Source organism: Pogonomyrmex barbatus, unplaced genomic scaffold (genome assembly GCF_055798465.1).
Source record: "Pogonomyrmex barbatus isolate J1 unplaced genomic scaffold, ASM5579846v1 scaffold4, whole genome shotgun sequence".
NCBI classification, from domain to species: domain Eukaryota; kingdom Metazoa; phylum Arthropoda; class Insecta; order Hymenoptera; family Formicidae; genus Pogonomyrmex; species Pogonomyrmex barbatus.
In genome coordinates this window covers 7,517,801-7,535,389 of record NW_028297138.1, presented here as the reverse complement: position 1 = coordinate 7,535,389, position 17,589 = coordinate 7,517,801, and the positions used below count along the sequence as shown (strand labels likewise).

The following is a 17,589-nucleotide window of genomic DNA, read 5'->3' as shown; positions in this document are numbered from 1 at the left end:
AATAACAAAACACATAAAAATATAAGACACGTAAAAAAATAATAAATTATAAGGCAAATAATTTAATTTTTATTTTAATTGATGTATCGATAAGCTCTTATTATAATTCATGATTAGCTAGGCGCGTTTTCTAGAAAAGTTTCTATACCGCGATGCGAAAGCATTTCTGTATACAGTGTGCATCACTTCCGCTGAAAAAGGATTTGATCGCGGAATATCCGGTGAATGTGTCTTTTCGCGCACATATCTGCATGGTGACTCGCGCGATATCTACATACGTTTTGCACTTCTTCAATACGTGAAAAAAATCTACACATCTCTCGCACAAGTGTCGGGCATCCAATTCGTGGTGAATATGTGTCGCGTTATCACGCGACGAGCGAGCAACACTCTGCAACACTAAATAAGTTACAGCGCGATCGTATATATGACCCCTACGGACAGACGGGATATCCGAGCGCACTGACTTTCGAGAAGCTTTTAAAGTGCCTGCTTTTACAACTTGTAGTAACCGGCGTGCCGTTATCTGTGTGCCGTTAAGCCATAATGCGATACAGCGGGGCCTCACTCGACCCACCCTGTATCGAAAGTATTATGGCTCGTAATGCCGGAACGTGTCGCCGTACGTGGCTCGTTTTCCTCCGTGATCGTATGGACTATTCTTTTTTGCTAAGCGAGGATGGTCATCAATTCAAATTTATGCCCTAATGACGTTGTCTTGTAGGTTCGGGACAGAAGAGATTTTTCTGGAACTCGAAGAACATCGCGTATAAATCCTGATACAAGAAATATCTGCAAATATGCCATTTCTTTTTTTCCCCGTTTTAGATTATACGGTAAAAGGAAAACTCGTTGTTTTCGATATTAAGCGTGAGATATAACATATACAAAAGGGATAATGCAAGCTTGATCGCGCATCGAGGAGTAGCGAGGAGGTGGCGCTTAACTATTTTGCACGCGTGTTTTCTTGGGGGGGAGGATACTCCAGCTCGATATTTAAAATTCATGGTCGATATCGATATTAATGGCGTTGCTATGGAAGACGCGCGGAAAAGCATCCGCTACGATACTTTCGTTATCCACGAACACGAGGGATATCGCGGAGGTCGACATTCCCAATATAACCCCCCAGGTTGGTATACGCCTTTTATCGATCGATAACAACGCCGGCGAAGGGCTCTATCGCAGCGTTTTGTAGCTAAAGATATGCACATGTGCAGGTTTTATTCGCGTTCTTTTTGGTAATGTGGAAGTATACTGTGGAAGTATGGATCGCTTATCCACGTTCCATAATACTTAAAAACAGCCTTTGAGAATTTTTATTATATTAACTTTTTGCACAATACTGAATGTTATATTTAAGATGACAAAAATATTCTGATATTATTTATATTTAATATTTATATATAATATAAATTACACACACACACACACACACACACACACACACACACACATGGCGCGCGCGCGCGCGCGCGCGCGCGCGCGCGTGTGTGTGTGTGTGTGTGTGTGTGTGTGTGTGTGTACATATAGGAATGAATATATGTTTTGATATATATTCATTGCGCGAACGTGTTATTCGCGCCAAGTCAGTTCGCATCGAATGCGAGTTTATTGAAATACCATCACGAATCAAACGTTTAAGATGGTCGTCGTGGAATTTCAATTTCGATGCCCTCGATGATGTCGCTCCTTGATGATCATGGCCGTGCCTAATTATTATATTGTTGGCACATTCTGCAAATTTTCTCCCCGAAGAAATCAAATACTCTAATATTTCGGTGATATCGCAATATGATGGGAAAGTGAGATAGAATTTTTAAATAAGTATTATTAAAAATATTAATTGCAATATTAAATATTCTTCTTTAAAGTCTTTGATCAATAAGTTTTAAAATAAAAAAAAAATATGAATTTCTAATTGTTGCCAAGTCATATATATATATATATATATATATATATATATTGCTTATTCGCTACAACGACGGTACATCTAAAAAAACAAAATTTTTCAGAAAATGAAATTTTAAATCATTAAAATCTTGTAATATTACTTTTGAATGCGAATTTTGATGTAATAACTAATGGAGGAATGAAGGTATCATTAATTCTTTATTTAATACATACTCTTACTTACTATAAAAATGAACTTTTAAAAACAATTCTTTTCGACTTGTGACATTTTTAATGCAAAATTACAAGTTTTAGAAGTGAGTTTTAAAAACTACCAATATAATAACAATTCCAAAGATCCTTTGTTTGCAAACAACTCAAAAATTTTTAATTATTGTAGCAAATGAACGATATAATATATTATTTATAAGAGCTCAGTACATTGTAAAGTTTGCGTGTACGTACTGAAAGGCAAGAGGAAAGAAACATACGTAGTAGTGAAAGAATCGCGTGCTCGAGGGTTTCCTGTGAAAACTTTAATTTAATTAAAACTTAGAAGAATATCCATAAGAATCCGAGAAATGTAAGAGTGTAATGTGAGAGCCAAAGGCCCGCCAGCTGACGTGTCTTTTTATTCCGCGTTTGACATTCGTAATTGGCGAATTTTGAACGTTGAGGTCTTTTAACTGTTTCGAGCGTAAAATCGTTAAAGAAAGATTGAAGTAATCGCACTCGGGTAATCGCAACGCGTTAAACGACGACGAAGGCAAAGGGAATGTTTTATGAAAAGAAAAAGACAAAGAAATAGAGCAAAACATCACATTGGAATAATGCCTGAAACGATGCCGGACATTGCTTTCAACTTTGCTAATTAATCGTGAGTTACGCGACAGTCCATAAAATGGCAAGAATGCGATTTAATTTAAAGTACTTTTCGATTTTGCGCTACATTAATTATATTGTACCAGAATCGCGATTGTTCCGCGCGTCTTTTCTCTGCCACGCTATTGATCACATTGATCATTTGTACCTCATTTCAGGGATTGACTCAAGTAACACTGTTCTATTAAGTCTAAGACGTGCTATTTTCTGTCTTATATTGACTGTCTTATATTGAATATCAGTCGCATTTTTTTCTATTTCGCTAAAAATGAACGTTCATATCTGGATGTCGATTTCCGAAGTCTCGCAACGACATTAGGCAAATTTAACGATAAAGAAGATCGCTTTCGGAGAATAACGTCGGTTTTATGTCTGCGGCAACGAATGCGAACGATTAGATTTCGCAGATGTAAGGCCTCGTAGTCGGGACGTAAAGTTCTCAAGATATCACCATAAAACCAGACTTCCGATAGGAGTTCTCGGAAACGGCCGGCATATCGATCAACTTTTACGTTTAGATAGTGTTGCTCTCCGTGTATTATCCGTGTAAGTTAATCGGCTTTAGCAAATTTAAATATCGATTTAATCCGGTAGTTTAAATCCCGAGCAAATCCGAGTATTTTTATTAAATTCTGATAAATTCGATTAACAACCCTAATTAAAATTAGGAAGCGCGAGAGTTATTTGTACGAGAGGGTTTTGCTATTTTCCACCGCCACGTGTTACTTAGTTGAGAGTGGCTATTCGTGTTAAGCTATCTGCCTAAAGTCATTCGCCTATACTCATGTCGCGAGTAAACTTATACAGAGCAAGCGTTATACAGAGAAAGCGTTACCAGCATGCCGTTGTATCGCGATACACAATGCGACTATGAAGATATTCCCACCTAAACTCGCCCAGGTATTTATCTATGGAGCAAAGTGTAGTCGCGGGACAGGGATATAATTATCTGGAGTTCTCTTACAAAGGAACGTTACCGTGCGCCTGTAGTTTATGTAAGCCGTTTGTGTGTCTCCTGTTGTAAGAGAAGCAATCGGTACTAGCGTCGTAATACAATTATTTCTAAGACATCGCGAAACCTATGGCACTCGCGAGGCCAAGGATAGGCGATATACGCGGAGTATCACAATTTTGTCAAATATATGAATATTATTTTAATGAATTTAAAAGTTTCTCGTAATATTAGTGATTTGAATTTCCCTGATTTTCAACAAGATAAATTTCCCTGATTTTCAACAAGATAAATTAAATTAAAAGTTAAAAGATCACTTTTTATTATTAATATTATAATAATAACGTGATATTTAATATTACATTAATATTTTTTACATATAGTGTAGAGACAAAGTTATTAAATTAAATGTCTAAATTTACATTAAAAATAACATGCTAATACCTGTGATAAAAGGATTATTGTTATTTATGAAAATTTACTTGTACGAACTAAAATTTACTTGATAGGAAATAGCGTATGCGAACCGGACGAAATTAATTTCATTCAGAAATTACAATTCGAGTTTACGGCAAACGTAAAACTACTAAATTACTTTTAAAAGCACCGTTTTGCGATAAATCGATAATTTCCTAAGGTTTTTTGTTCGCGTGAGTAAATCTAATTTTTCGGCTAACTGCATCCGTTAGACTAGCGTTATTCAACTTTACGACAACATCTCCTATGAAAGCCCGTTTGTCCAGTCAGCGATAGCGATATGTATATTCAAGCATTTCACGAATGGCCATATGCGAGAGAAACCGTCGTCGTATAAAAGTTACTTTGCACGCGCGCAATCAATTAAATCCGCAGAATTTAACTTAATTTACCTTTTAATGCCCGCAAGCAGGAGGAGAAAATTGATCTACAAGCACACTTTTGGTTTAATCGCCGCTCGAATTCCTCTATTTTACGCTCTTTTCCGCTCGCTCCCCGCAAATAGAGAAGCGACAATGTACGCTGAGAATTAATTCGTCTTTACTTCCTGACTCGGCGAATATGCGGGAGTTGACGAATGCTGATTTCAACATAATTCGGACATATGCGAAACATGGAAATGTGCGGCAGACGATTTAATAGAATGCACGCAGACAATCTCATTTGGATCGAGTAAATACGGTGTGTGTATTTAAAATATATTTAGTTGGAAGGAAAATTGTGGATTAGTATGTTGAATATTAAATTAATATTATTCGGTTACTAACGATTATTATCTAATATTTTTCTGCGTTAATTATTCAATAATTATTTAAATTTAAAGAAAGTACAAATAGATCGTAGAAAAGATTTTGAGAATCTGTAGATTATATTGAAAATGTTTATAGAACGTGATATATTAAATTGAATATTCAACATTTCTTCTATAATCTATTTATACTTTTTTTAAATTTAAATGATTATTGAATAATTAACAGAGAAAAATAATAGTTATTTATATATATATATATGTATAAAATAGTGATATTTACCATATCTTGCATTAAAAATTTATTATCACAAGTTACTTTCTATATGCTTTGCAATATATCACAGTTTTCCTTGTAAATCTTATTAATTACGATGCGAGAATGAAATGATTAGAGAAATCGGTGATAATTTCAGCCGTGCTGAATTTAATCGTCAGAAAATGTCTGCGTCATCGCATGGTAACACGCGTATTAGTTACGGTGACGAGCATTAATTTAGATTCCGAAACACGGACGAATTTAACAGCAAGCTATACGAAACAACGGTCATCGCATTAGCAGAGCGTAGCAGGAAGCAACATTCGATGTGGGTTCACGACACGATATATCCGCATTGCCTTCTGACGTAACGTGCTGCATAAAGAGATACAATCGGTGCTCGGACGTTTGACACACTCACGTGCATTTAATGCGATCGATCTCGCACAGAAAGCGGATTCTCTATACAGAGAATCTTAATCCTATCATTCTCTGATCTCGCTAGTAATTATGGATTTTTCCATCTCTTATTACATATGATCTGCATTTTTTGTCGTACGTAGTAATTATTTAGCAAGCAAAGCAATATTATCAACTTAGTTTACATCATTACAACTTTTTTAAAATCTTTTGTTTGATAGTTAGTATACAACTATCTTGATTTGAAATTGAATGGAGATACTAACTTAATATTATGTATGATAATTACATAAGCATAACAACGCGCACATAATTATAATATTTTATGGCTTGTTATTTGAAACGTATGTAAATAATTGCATTAGTTTAATAGGAGTTGAGTAATTTTGTGTCCCTTTAAATTATTACATTAATTGCTTTATTTAGAAAAAGTATTTAGCTTTTTAAGCACGTAAATAACTAGGAACATTGTTCAATACGGTTTCAATTTATTTGAAGTGCGATGTAGAATTCTTTCGGGCGCGACGTCGAGACGCCAAACCATCTTGTCCTTTTAGTTTCTCATAACTGTTTCTCACAATAAAATAGTATGCTCTGATATATGCACACAATTTTTACAAAAGTTTAACGTAGTTTAAACAAAAAATTTAAAAAATTGTATACCAAAATGATCTGCATCTAAAATATTTTACCGATTTATTTAAAGCATTTATATTAAAGCATTCATAAATCACATTTATTATCACAAGTTACTTTCTATATTAATCATTTTGACCAAGATGACAAGTAAATAATTTCATATCCGAATAAGTAATTTTTGTAAAAATATTGGTGATAGAAATGTCTCGATGTATTTATTTTAGAAGAATGGATCTATTATATTTTAGTTTATTTTTTAAATCTTCACTTAAAATAAACAGATAAATTTTATATATAAAACTACAGAAATTTATTCTTCGAATGTCTTGATATAATATTTTCTTTACGGAGAGAAATTTTATTTCCAATGGCACTTATCATATGTAAACGTAAAATCGTTGGAATTTGATCTTGATGTACGTTCAATATCTCAATATTTTCAACAAACATTTTTCTTATCTAAAAATAGCTACGTGGTGGAACGATTATATAAAACGAGTGTAGCTACTTACTAGCTACGTTATATAGTTATATACTTACTTTATATAACAAAGAAATAAAAATGTAAGTATTAAAAAAATAAAAGTAGTAATGACGGCAATTTGTTAGCCACTAGCAATTGCAGCGACTTTTTCTAATTAGCTTGCGCATTTTTCTATACGATTCTGTAATTCACGAATGACGGTGCAATGGGGATAGAAATGACACCATAGGGATACTCACTATTGTACCGAGACCATAAAGCGTTTTGTGGATTGCAACAACGTAGATTCGCGACCCGTTTTTTCCATCGTGACGGCACTCCCAGGAGAAAGCATCTTTTTCTCGCGGACAAACGGCGTTGACGTAGAGGTGTTTCAAAGGATCTTTTCACCGAAGGTGGAGTTTCTTCACCGTCCACTTATCCTTCCTTTTATCTCCTGAGCTTTATTTGATTGTCCGAAGGGAGTAGCTAGAAGATTGAAGGTGGGACTCGTTGTAATGTTGAAACGAACTAAGATTGGAAGAAGATCGGCGAGAGAGAGAGAGAGAGAGAGAGAGAGAGAGAGAGAGAGAGAGAGAGAGAGAGAGAGAGAAAGAAAGAAAAGAATAGACAGAAAGAAGAGGAGAAGCAGAAAAAATTCAAAACGCCCCCCCATTATTTTTCGCATAGAGGATTGTAAAACGCCGAAAAGGATGAAATATAAACATCAATTACTTAGAGAAATATTCGCCATTGTGAACGCCGAGACGAAGGAAGATAGTCGAGAAACGTCACGGGTAGGTTAGCACGGTCAACTTTTAACTTTATCAGCTTCCTCCTTCGTTCTTCCGTTCTCTCGCGTACTTATCGTCCACTTTTTCCTCCCTGGCACAGGCAGTGCTTTTAACTTCCACGACGTACTTTTCTAACTACGAGCCTGTACCTTGGATAACGAGGGACGAAGCGAAGCACGGCATAGCTTCGCTCGGGACAAAGTGCAGCTGCGGTACAATCGTGGCTTCTGCACGTTCTGCTTTACATGCACAATATATGTACATAGGCATGTTTATGAGCAAAAACATTCTGTATAGCCGTTGCCTAGAAGCGATGATCTTAACAGACCCTGATAGCTCAATCTGTTTGCTCAATTCTTCAAGATTTCTCTTGAAGAGAACCTTGCTGATTGATACGATATTCATTATTATAATTTATTCATTTTTTTATTATTTAAATGTATATTAAATGATAAATCATGGATGATTAGTTTCTAAATACATAATATATTAAATGCATAAATACTAAATACATAATGTATTAAACATTATAAATAGTGTTACGATACATATTATCAGAAAGATACAATGCCTCCAGATAATTATGTAATGCAAAAATTCACATATATATTAGAACTAAATTGCAAACTTAAGAGTGAAAAATTGAAGTTAAATATTGTTGCAAATTTTATCCTCTTTTATTTAATATATTTTATATATATAACATACTCTTAATAAAAACTTTCTTTGAATTTTGCGTATATATTCTGGAATGGTTGTTCTGGAAAGTAGCCAAAGAAGAAAAATCCCAAGGACAAGGAACGAAGGAGAATATTCTTATATTCTTTATATATGGATTTTCGAGGTCGGAAACAAGGTTTCTTTATGTTAGCGATATCTTACGTATCACCGTCATCATTTGTCCACAAACTATATCAATAGAAATCTGATAAAAAACTGTGCAATATAAATATTCCGAATATGATATTTTTAAAAATCATTAATCGTTTATCTTATTTCTGAAAATTTGAAAAAAATTACAGAATTGTGAGATTTGAATGAATGAATTTGTTCATTCATGTCTTTCTGTAATCGCGTGCACAATGTCATTGTACATAACATGTATTTTATACACGAATAGTTCGGCTATTCCTAAAGCGAATGTATCAGAGCAAACGTATTTCATAACATTATTAGTAATACTAATCATTCTAATGATGGTGGATGAGACTTAATCATTGTTAAAACTTGTATCACAAAATTGTACTTTCATTATTCGCAACAAAATCTCTGATTGCAGTGCTTTATCGATTAATAACAGATGTGCAATGGGAATGACTAGCACACATGAACTATCTTTACTTTTCCACTTGCTGCTCGTATTTCAGCTTTAATTTCTCTCAAAGATCTTTTTTAACACGTCTGCGCAGAGCGATAAAATAACGCTCTTGTGGTGTAAAAGTAATAAAAATAAATTCAATATTGACGAATTCTGTAACACGTGTTTTTGCGAATAGTTATAATCTCTTTTGATATGTTTTTCACGTCTTTCTGTTTTCTTATGAAAAATTCTATACGGAATTTTTTTCAAATTTCATTCCATAAATATTTTTTTCAAATAACTCGCTTTTTGCCACTAACGCCGATCGGGAAAACTTATAGCGATCAATGGGGAAACACACAATCGCTATTGTTTTGAGGGGATGAAATAACATCCCCAAAGCTATAACGACGAATTTTTTTTTTTGTTCATATGAGCAATGGGTGATTCTGAGTTCACAGGGCAATAGCTTGGGAATTGAAACCGGGAATAGAAAGCACAGGTTGTGCCCAACTCGGGCTGCTGCTTTGATTGAAGGCACACATGTGCCTAATATCAAGATTCAAGAGCCGGTAATTTCGAGTGATTAGACCAAGCGTATATTGCCATTCCAACCCAAGGGTTCCCCTTGACATAGCACTCTCAGATTCGACATTTTGACCTAAATTCCTCGTCTCTCTTCGACGCACATTTCCTCGTAACTTGCTTACATGCTTGGATGCGGAAAGTTACGACGAATTGAAATTTCTCAGCGCGAATTGTAATGCACGCATGAGAGAACACGAACAGTATTTTCGTGGATTTAAAAGATTTCCCGTATGACAGTGCGTGTCTTACGTTTATTGGCATTCACAAATACTTTAAAATTAAATTGAATTAAGCACAATAATCATAATATATATAAATTATGTATATTAAGTCGGAAATTCGAAAATGTTGTTTGCATTTCTTAATAGAGTTGAGTTGATAATATATTAAATTACTAATTACAGCGGAAGATCCTAAGTCTTATTTTAAATAATTACGAATTGTATTTATTAATTGTATTTATTAATGTTTTATAAATCCCTAGAAAAAATCCTAGAATATTAAACTCTTCTGTCTTTTTAGCGGTCGTTTGCTAAATACTTTGCTTATTGACTCAGAAAATTAACTGCAAATTTTTTAAAACCAAATTTTAAATGTAATAAGGCTACGATTAACAATTAGATTTGCAATCGGAATTACAGTCCAACTGACTCATATATATATATATATATATATATATATATATATATATATATATTAATTCAGAACAGAACTCATTAATCGCGGTAATCGATCTAAATGTACTAAAGTTTGAGGTAGTTCGACTGTACCATACTGGCAGCTGAGAAACCGTCCGTTCTAACCGCGGTCAATCTGTAATCACAGAAATGGGCAATTCACGTCTATACACACGCAGGTCACTAACATCAGTAATGGCCTATCTGGCCGATGCGCATATGTATGGTCAAGATATGTACATAACGGTACACTGTGGACGCCCTTTCAAATTCAACTGATTATAGCGCCGTTCGTAAAGCGAAAATTACAGTGGGTGTCTGGGCAGCGACTGGACCGCAGTGCATTTGTGCGATATCCGCGGCAGTTAGCGAGTTAAAATCATGCATTCAATTCGGGGAGGAAGAGAAGAGAGGAAATGGGTAGCTTGATGAGTCGATGGACAAGTCGCGACGAATGCAAGTGCCCAGAAATACGACTCGTAGCCATCGATGCTAAAATAAATACGATAATGTTGAATAATATAATTGCGTGTATAATTGCACACGTCATTTATATAATTCATTATATAGTTCACATAATTTATCATCCATTTTATATAATTTATTGTCGTAAAGTAGATGACGTTAAAGATATTATTTAAAGCTACTATCAATTTTGCCCGTTCTATGATGGGTATTTAATGAACAAAATTAAAATCCACGGAATCCAAAACGTATCATTGATATATGCATAAACCGTGAAATTATTGTCGGATAAACATTTAAACGTAATCGGCTCCTGGAATTTGGCCGATTACAACGACGTATGAAATGGGGATTATGCGGTTTGCGCCAATTGGGTTGGGACGTCAGGGATAATTACAAGTTGAAATCACGTAGCGAACTTTGGGGAACATTTAGATCGATAGGCAAAATTCTGTATCCGCCATCGTACAAGTTACAGCAACTTACGGCTGACTGAATGAATTTCTGATAGGTATCTTCTATCACGCGGAATCTACTTTGCGTATATTGTTAAAATCTGACATAAACGTGCAGTTAAGACTCGCGTGTATGAAAAGCACAGGTGTTCCTACGTTTTGTCGATCAAATGCGTCTGTAGTCTTCGTGATGTTACGTAATTGAGAAACTATTCGTGCACCTTGCTGTATGAAGAAGGTCCGTTTACTGTTTACACATTATTATAATTATTATTTGCTTTTTCAATATTGTAATAAATTACATAGAAACTATTAATATCACAAATAATTATAATTGTTATTGATTATCTGAATTTGCTTGTTAAACATACAATTTGTAATATTATACTTAAAATACATACATTTATACGATTAAAAAAAAAATATTCATTTCATATCAGTCAAGTCTCTCTGAAAATCGATTATCGAATGTTAATAAAGAAAAATTGATTAGAAAAATTTATATTTATAAATATAAAATAATAAATAAAAATATGAATTGTGACTTTTATTTACGAAGATTTGCTATAATTCAACTTCTTTTTAATTTTAATTCAAATAAAATTTTATCCCTTTTTAAGACTTTGTATTATCTTATTTTAAGTTGTAATTTAAATTCTAATCCTACTTTCTCGAACAAGTTTAATTCTGCAATTTAGATACAATCTTTGTCAAATAGAATTTTCTATACAATGTTCTCTGCACTAGCTACCCAAATCTCTCTTCGAACATTAGGTTTAACGGGATGTCTACTAATGTAAGACTTTGATATGGAATACGGTTACGTCTTCCACTTTAAATTTAGTTTTATCTTTTTTACAAAATTAAACTCATTAAAATAGATTAAAAAATATCATGTAATACGATAGATGAATCAAATTTTATATTTTAATTATATTGAAAAGTATCTCGTTATATTTTCCATTTATATATCATTGAATTGTATATAAAGTACCTTTAAAAATTTTAAGTGCATAAACACGTGCGTGGTGAAAAAATTCTTTTGCCGAACGATACATCACGTAATGCAATACGATAAGTAGAATGATATTAGCGGATAAAATAAGAACTCTTGCAAAAGTTTAATGGCGTAATGCCTACTTCTTCTTCGTCCTTTCTTGTTGCTCTTTTTCCTTTTTCGTTGCAAACCCATCCCATCGACTTTTACAAATGTCCTGAAAAGTTGAAAATATAACTTCACCAGACTCGGAATGGGGAATCTCAGCCTACGATACTATTCGCTCTTCCGGTCTCTATTTTTCTTCTATCTTTCTCTGCGCTCTTCAGTAAGTATTCTGGAAGTTGAAATATTACCACGGCGGAAGAAGGTAACGTCTAAACGATTTGGCGACTCGCCAGATCTGGGCTTTCCCGATTACGTCTGAGTGAACGTAATCTTGCGTAGATACCAACAACTAGAGCGAACTTGGCGCGGTCGACTCCGCAAGAAATGTGCATAATGAAAAAGAAAGATTTACGTAGAAAGAGTTGCGCGTTATACTTCTTTTGGTAACGGTCCGCTCGTCCTCAACGAGAATTGGTCACCGTTCACCTTCCGTGTGACATAAGTATGCCATTTAGCTACTATTTCATTATATTTAATTATTTGCTTATTATTCGTCACGTGTTTGCAATTATTTCTGATTCTAACACAAAATAACAAATTAATTCATAGTTCGATTTAGTTTTATTTCTTGCATAAATAATTTTTTTATGGAAAAATGATAACTTTAAGAATATAGACTTTTTTTTATTTTCTTTAATAAATATGTATGTAATTGATACTTATATGCGTGGAAACGTCTGTGAGTATTATACTTCGTCGGCGATAATCATGATAATGGAATTGTCGGCGTCGTTCTTGCGGCTGAGAGGTCGTCACCGCGAAAATTTATTATGCAGGCCGACCTATGTACGTACGATCTCGCGTATGTATGTATATGTCATTCGACGGTAACGGCGACGTTCAACTCAATTAATGCCACGCTAATTGGCGTCCTGGTCGTTCCGGTCTGCTCGGTAATTTCATTTCGCCGCGGCATCGCACGGCGAACATTTTCGCCTAAGCGACTTTCCGACGAACCAGCTTACATGCTGGCTTACCCCGATCGACAGTAATGTCGTACCCTTCTAAATTGTACCCTTCTTTACGACTATCTACTGTTTTTTTTATCAGAAATATTTGTTTAATCATCTCACATTTGTTAGATAATAAAGTGCCTCCTTATCCTTCCTGCAAATTAAACCGAACTGCTCTACTTGCCTGGCTGGAATTGCTGTCTCTTTGTCAAGAGAGAGTACGAAACTGCCGTACAAGAAGTCGTTTCACTCATCGCAAAGCGTTTTTCTTTGTTGGTCATATACGTACGATGGCGCGAGCAGTCGGTGGTGCGCAAATCCTTGGAAAAGACGTCCGCTGAAGTTTAATGGAGTATCGATGACCGTGCAGGTAGTGAAGAAGCGGAGGGGCCGAAGTGCCGTCTGGTCGATGTGTCGGTCGATTCGCTTGAGAGAGGAAGAGAGGTATCGAGGAGTCATCGACGTCGTCTACGAAGCAGATGCTTCGAACTCGATTGAAGGTGCTGATAAATTGAATAGAGAGATCTACGGCATTCTGGAAAGAGGGATCGTGTGGCGGTGCTCGTACACAGACTCGTATACAGATCGCCTTTCATCCATTACTTGTTAGATGTCGTGATAAAGAGCGCTTCCTTATCATAAATGTTTGCTAAGTATGATACTTCGACCTGCGATTTGAGCTGCCACAACTGGTCTCGTGATATCATTGACGTGTCATATCTTTCGAATTGACTTTATGACGAATGCGAACATTTAAAATTTTTACAATTACGTTGAATCCTGAAAAACGAACAATTTTTTTGTTTTAATCGTACCGTGAACGTGCGCGACAAAAAGTTTTTCAGAATAAAATTGTTCATAATTTTAGAGGAAATTCAAATCTGATTAAGGAGTATAAAGAGTATAAGGATATAAAGGTATTAAATCTAATTAATTCCGATACTCGCATGACGCATTATCTTATACGGCATACTCGATGGCGTATCGCGCGTTAATAAGCGGTTGTCGCACGAAATTTATGGGTCGCGTCATTTCCATTAATTCTCTTCGATTTTAGACGAGAGGGCGACGGCGGCGGCGGATGGAGGCGAGGTGTCGATGGCAGCGTGCGGTATAGGAGAGCGGCAATGAGGCTGCGAGGTCATTGTGAGTGTAATTGTAAAACGCGCGCACGAGCTCGCATCGCGTTGCGTTGCGTTGCGTTGCGTTGCGTTGCGTTGCGTTGCGTTGCGTTGCGTTGCGTTGCGTTGTGTCGCGTCGCGTCGCGTCGCGTCGCGTTGCGTTGCGTCGCGTTGCGTTGCGGGGGTCACCTGTGAATTACGGCGCGGCTGTGATTCCGCTGTTTCCCCATTTTCGGATGCAGCATCAATTTATTATACGCCGAGTGAAATAGAATGTCGGTGAAAAATTTTCTGACCGCCGAATTCATAGCGATATAAAGTCGCGTAAAAGCTTTCACGGCAACGATGGACACGTTGCGCACGTATACGTTCGCGTAGCCAAAATGTAGATGTAACGTAGTGCACGGCATGTGCGGTGTATTTCGGATGAATATTACCTGGAATAGATATAAAACATGATAAAGAAATAAGATTTATTTTGAACGTGTATCTTGTAAAGATGTTGTGTCAAAAATATAAAACAATCGTAAACGGGCATAATAAGAGAATTAATATGAGTAAAAAATGACCATAAAATGATAATAATTTAAAACCTTATTGTTTTGTATTTTTTTTCTTTTAAATAATGGATATCGTATTTATTTTAAATGGCAAGCTCAGAGAATTGTCTTGTCAGTTTTGTGGAAAATTTATGTAACGTGTAATATATAATTATCGGATTTGCATTAATTAATTATTGTGTATTAAGTAAACTTTACATGTAATAATTTATGGAAAAAGAGTTTAAATATCAATTTAAATATGATTGTATAAATACGAGGAATATAATAACTGTTTGACATAGTTTCGATATTCCGAAAGAAAATATGATACTTCTCCTATTGACGCATTAAGTTTGAATCAGGTTGTAAATTAGATATCGAGCTAATTACGAACTACAGATTATAATTCGGTCAGTCAGATAATCTTAATTTTAATTTTTTTTGTTTTGATTGGTCGAACTTTGATCTTTACGGTTTGCAATCCTCAATTCATGGTCTGACGCAGGTTTTATCACATTTTGATTGACACAGATTGTTGATAAAATATTTTATCCCGAAATGATTTTCATCGGATTTTTATCGGATTGCATGGGTGTTTTTATGCCATCTCAATGTGCGATAAATGATCTGTGCACGCGTGCAAATTATTACATTGAGAATTATCACGAGCTATTTAATCATAAAAAGAATATCTAAAATTTCAATAATTTTACATGCATTTGCAACATAAAGTATAAGAATATATTGATTTTTTTATAATTTATTAATATTTGATTTGTGCCATGTATTGCATAATTGGTCAAGATTTATTGAATCAATATCGTTATATAACGTGAACATCAAACAAACGTTTTAATTATAATTATTACTAGTGTGTAATTCATATTTGAATACTTAACGAAGCGTAGTAGGAATATAAGGCGGGTTCTAACCCAGAAGCGTTGAGGGGGGTGCGGGTGTGCGGGGGGAACGGCGCGCAACCGAGGAGCTCCGGGGCGGGGGGAGGGGGGGACGGCGCGTGTTGGGCGACCCATTGAATGTAAACAGCGTCGACAATTGATACCTTCAGAGCACCGTGATAAATAATTGCCAAAAGATAAATAACGAATTGGACGCGTGGACATGACGTCAGAGGGGGGAGGGGGCCGCCGCCGCCGCCGCCGCCGCCGCCGAGTAAAAAATAAATATCTGTCTCGTTTTTTTTGTTTATTTTATTGGGTGATTATTGTGTTATTGAATATTTATTGTATATTATATGTTAAAACAAGTACATTTCTTCTGTTATTGGTTTCGGCGCGCAACCGAGGAGCTCCGGGGCGGGGGAAGGGGGGGGATGGCGCATGTTGGGTGACCACCGTCTCCGCCGAGGAACGGCGCGCAACCGAGGAGCTCCGGGGCGGGGGGAGGGGGGGATGGCGCGTGTTGGGTGACCACCGTCGCTGCCGAGGAACGGCGCGCAACCGAGGAGCTCCGGGGAGGGAGAGGGATGGGGGACGGCGCGTGTTGGGCGACCACCGTCGCCGCCGAGTAAAAAAAAAATATCTGTCTCGTTTTTTTGTTTATTTTATTGGGTGATTATTTTTTTGTTTATTTTATTAGGTGATTATTGTGTTATTGAATATTTATTTTATATATTATATCTTAAAACAAGTACATTTCTTCTGTTATTGGTTTTTTTCTACTATATAATTTTTAATACATTTTTCGCAATCTAATAGTTTTCTTAATTGTAAAAGTGTTTTATGACATTTTATACATTGTGTTTTCTCATGTATATTATTATCATTAATACTCGCGTGGCTATGCCATTTTGGAAGGGGTAATTTTTTAAAATTTTCTGCGCCTATTTCGGCTGGATTAAAACAGTCTCCACATATCTTGCGTTTAGGTGGTACGGTTTCGTAAAATATACAACTATAGTATTGTACTCGTATTGTATTAAATTTGTTTGGGCCTCTGATGCATTTCAGTTCCGGATCTCCCAGCATTGTGGTATAATTTGTTTTTTGGTTTTGTGTTTTCTGTATCTTAAAAAAGAAAATAAAAATTTATTATTATATTTATTATATTTATTTATTAAATAATTTTTAGTTACTTACAGTACAATCAAATTCTGGATCGTGTATTTGTTTCTTATAATTTTCCATTTCTTTTTCCTCCTTTTGCATTTTTATATTGGTTTTGGTATGGTATGGTAGAATGAGTCCGTCTCGTACGAGGAACAGAATGATTCTGAGGGATTTTTTCAACAAGGGCTCTTGACCCTTAGCTTATGCTCTAGTGCCAGGGCCCTTAGCTTACGCCCTAGTGTCATGGCTCTTAGCTTACGCTCTAGTGCCATTGAACGTAAACAACATGCGATTGAATCGACGATTGATGCCTTCAGAGCACCGTGATAAATAATTACGAAAAGATAAATAACGAAGATGATATAAAAAATTGGACGCGTGGACATGACATCAGAGCGGGGAGGGGGGGGGGGGGGGGGGGGCCGCGCCCGCCACCACCGTCGCCACCGCCGCCACCGCCACCACCACCGAGTAAAAAAAAAAATATCTCTCTCTCTCGTATTATCTCTTCCGTTGCGGCTCTCTCTCTTATGGCGAATGTTATTTTTTCTAATTATTTTATGGTGGGGGAGAAAGAAATGAAAGAAATATATGTTTTTTGCATATTATATATGTTTATATTTTTAAACAAATTGAATACATTTTTAAGTGTGAAATTTTTTTATTCACATGTGTTTTTCTTATACACTAAAAACTAAAGCTAACAGCTCGCAATCGACGAGTTGAC

The 17,589-nt window shown here is 35.7% G+C and overlaps 1 protein-coding gene across 5 annotated transcripts in view; it reads right to left on the bottom strand.

Annotated features, from left to right (window-relative positions):
- The window catches only part of LOC105425724 (zwei Ig domain protein zig-8), a 143,592-nt gene that overhangs the window by 80,944 nt on the left and 45,059 nt on the right, over positions 1–17,589 (bottom strand). The window contains exon 2 of one of the 5 annotated variants that reach the window (XM_089081240.1): positions 6,994–7,222. The exons of the other annotated variants lie outside the window; for them this stretch is intronic. The gene's annotated coding sequence lies outside the window, so the exon portion shown is untranslated. The remainder of the gene's footprint in view (positions 1–6,993; positions 7,223–17,589) is intronic. 5 annotated transcript variants of the gene reach the window in all.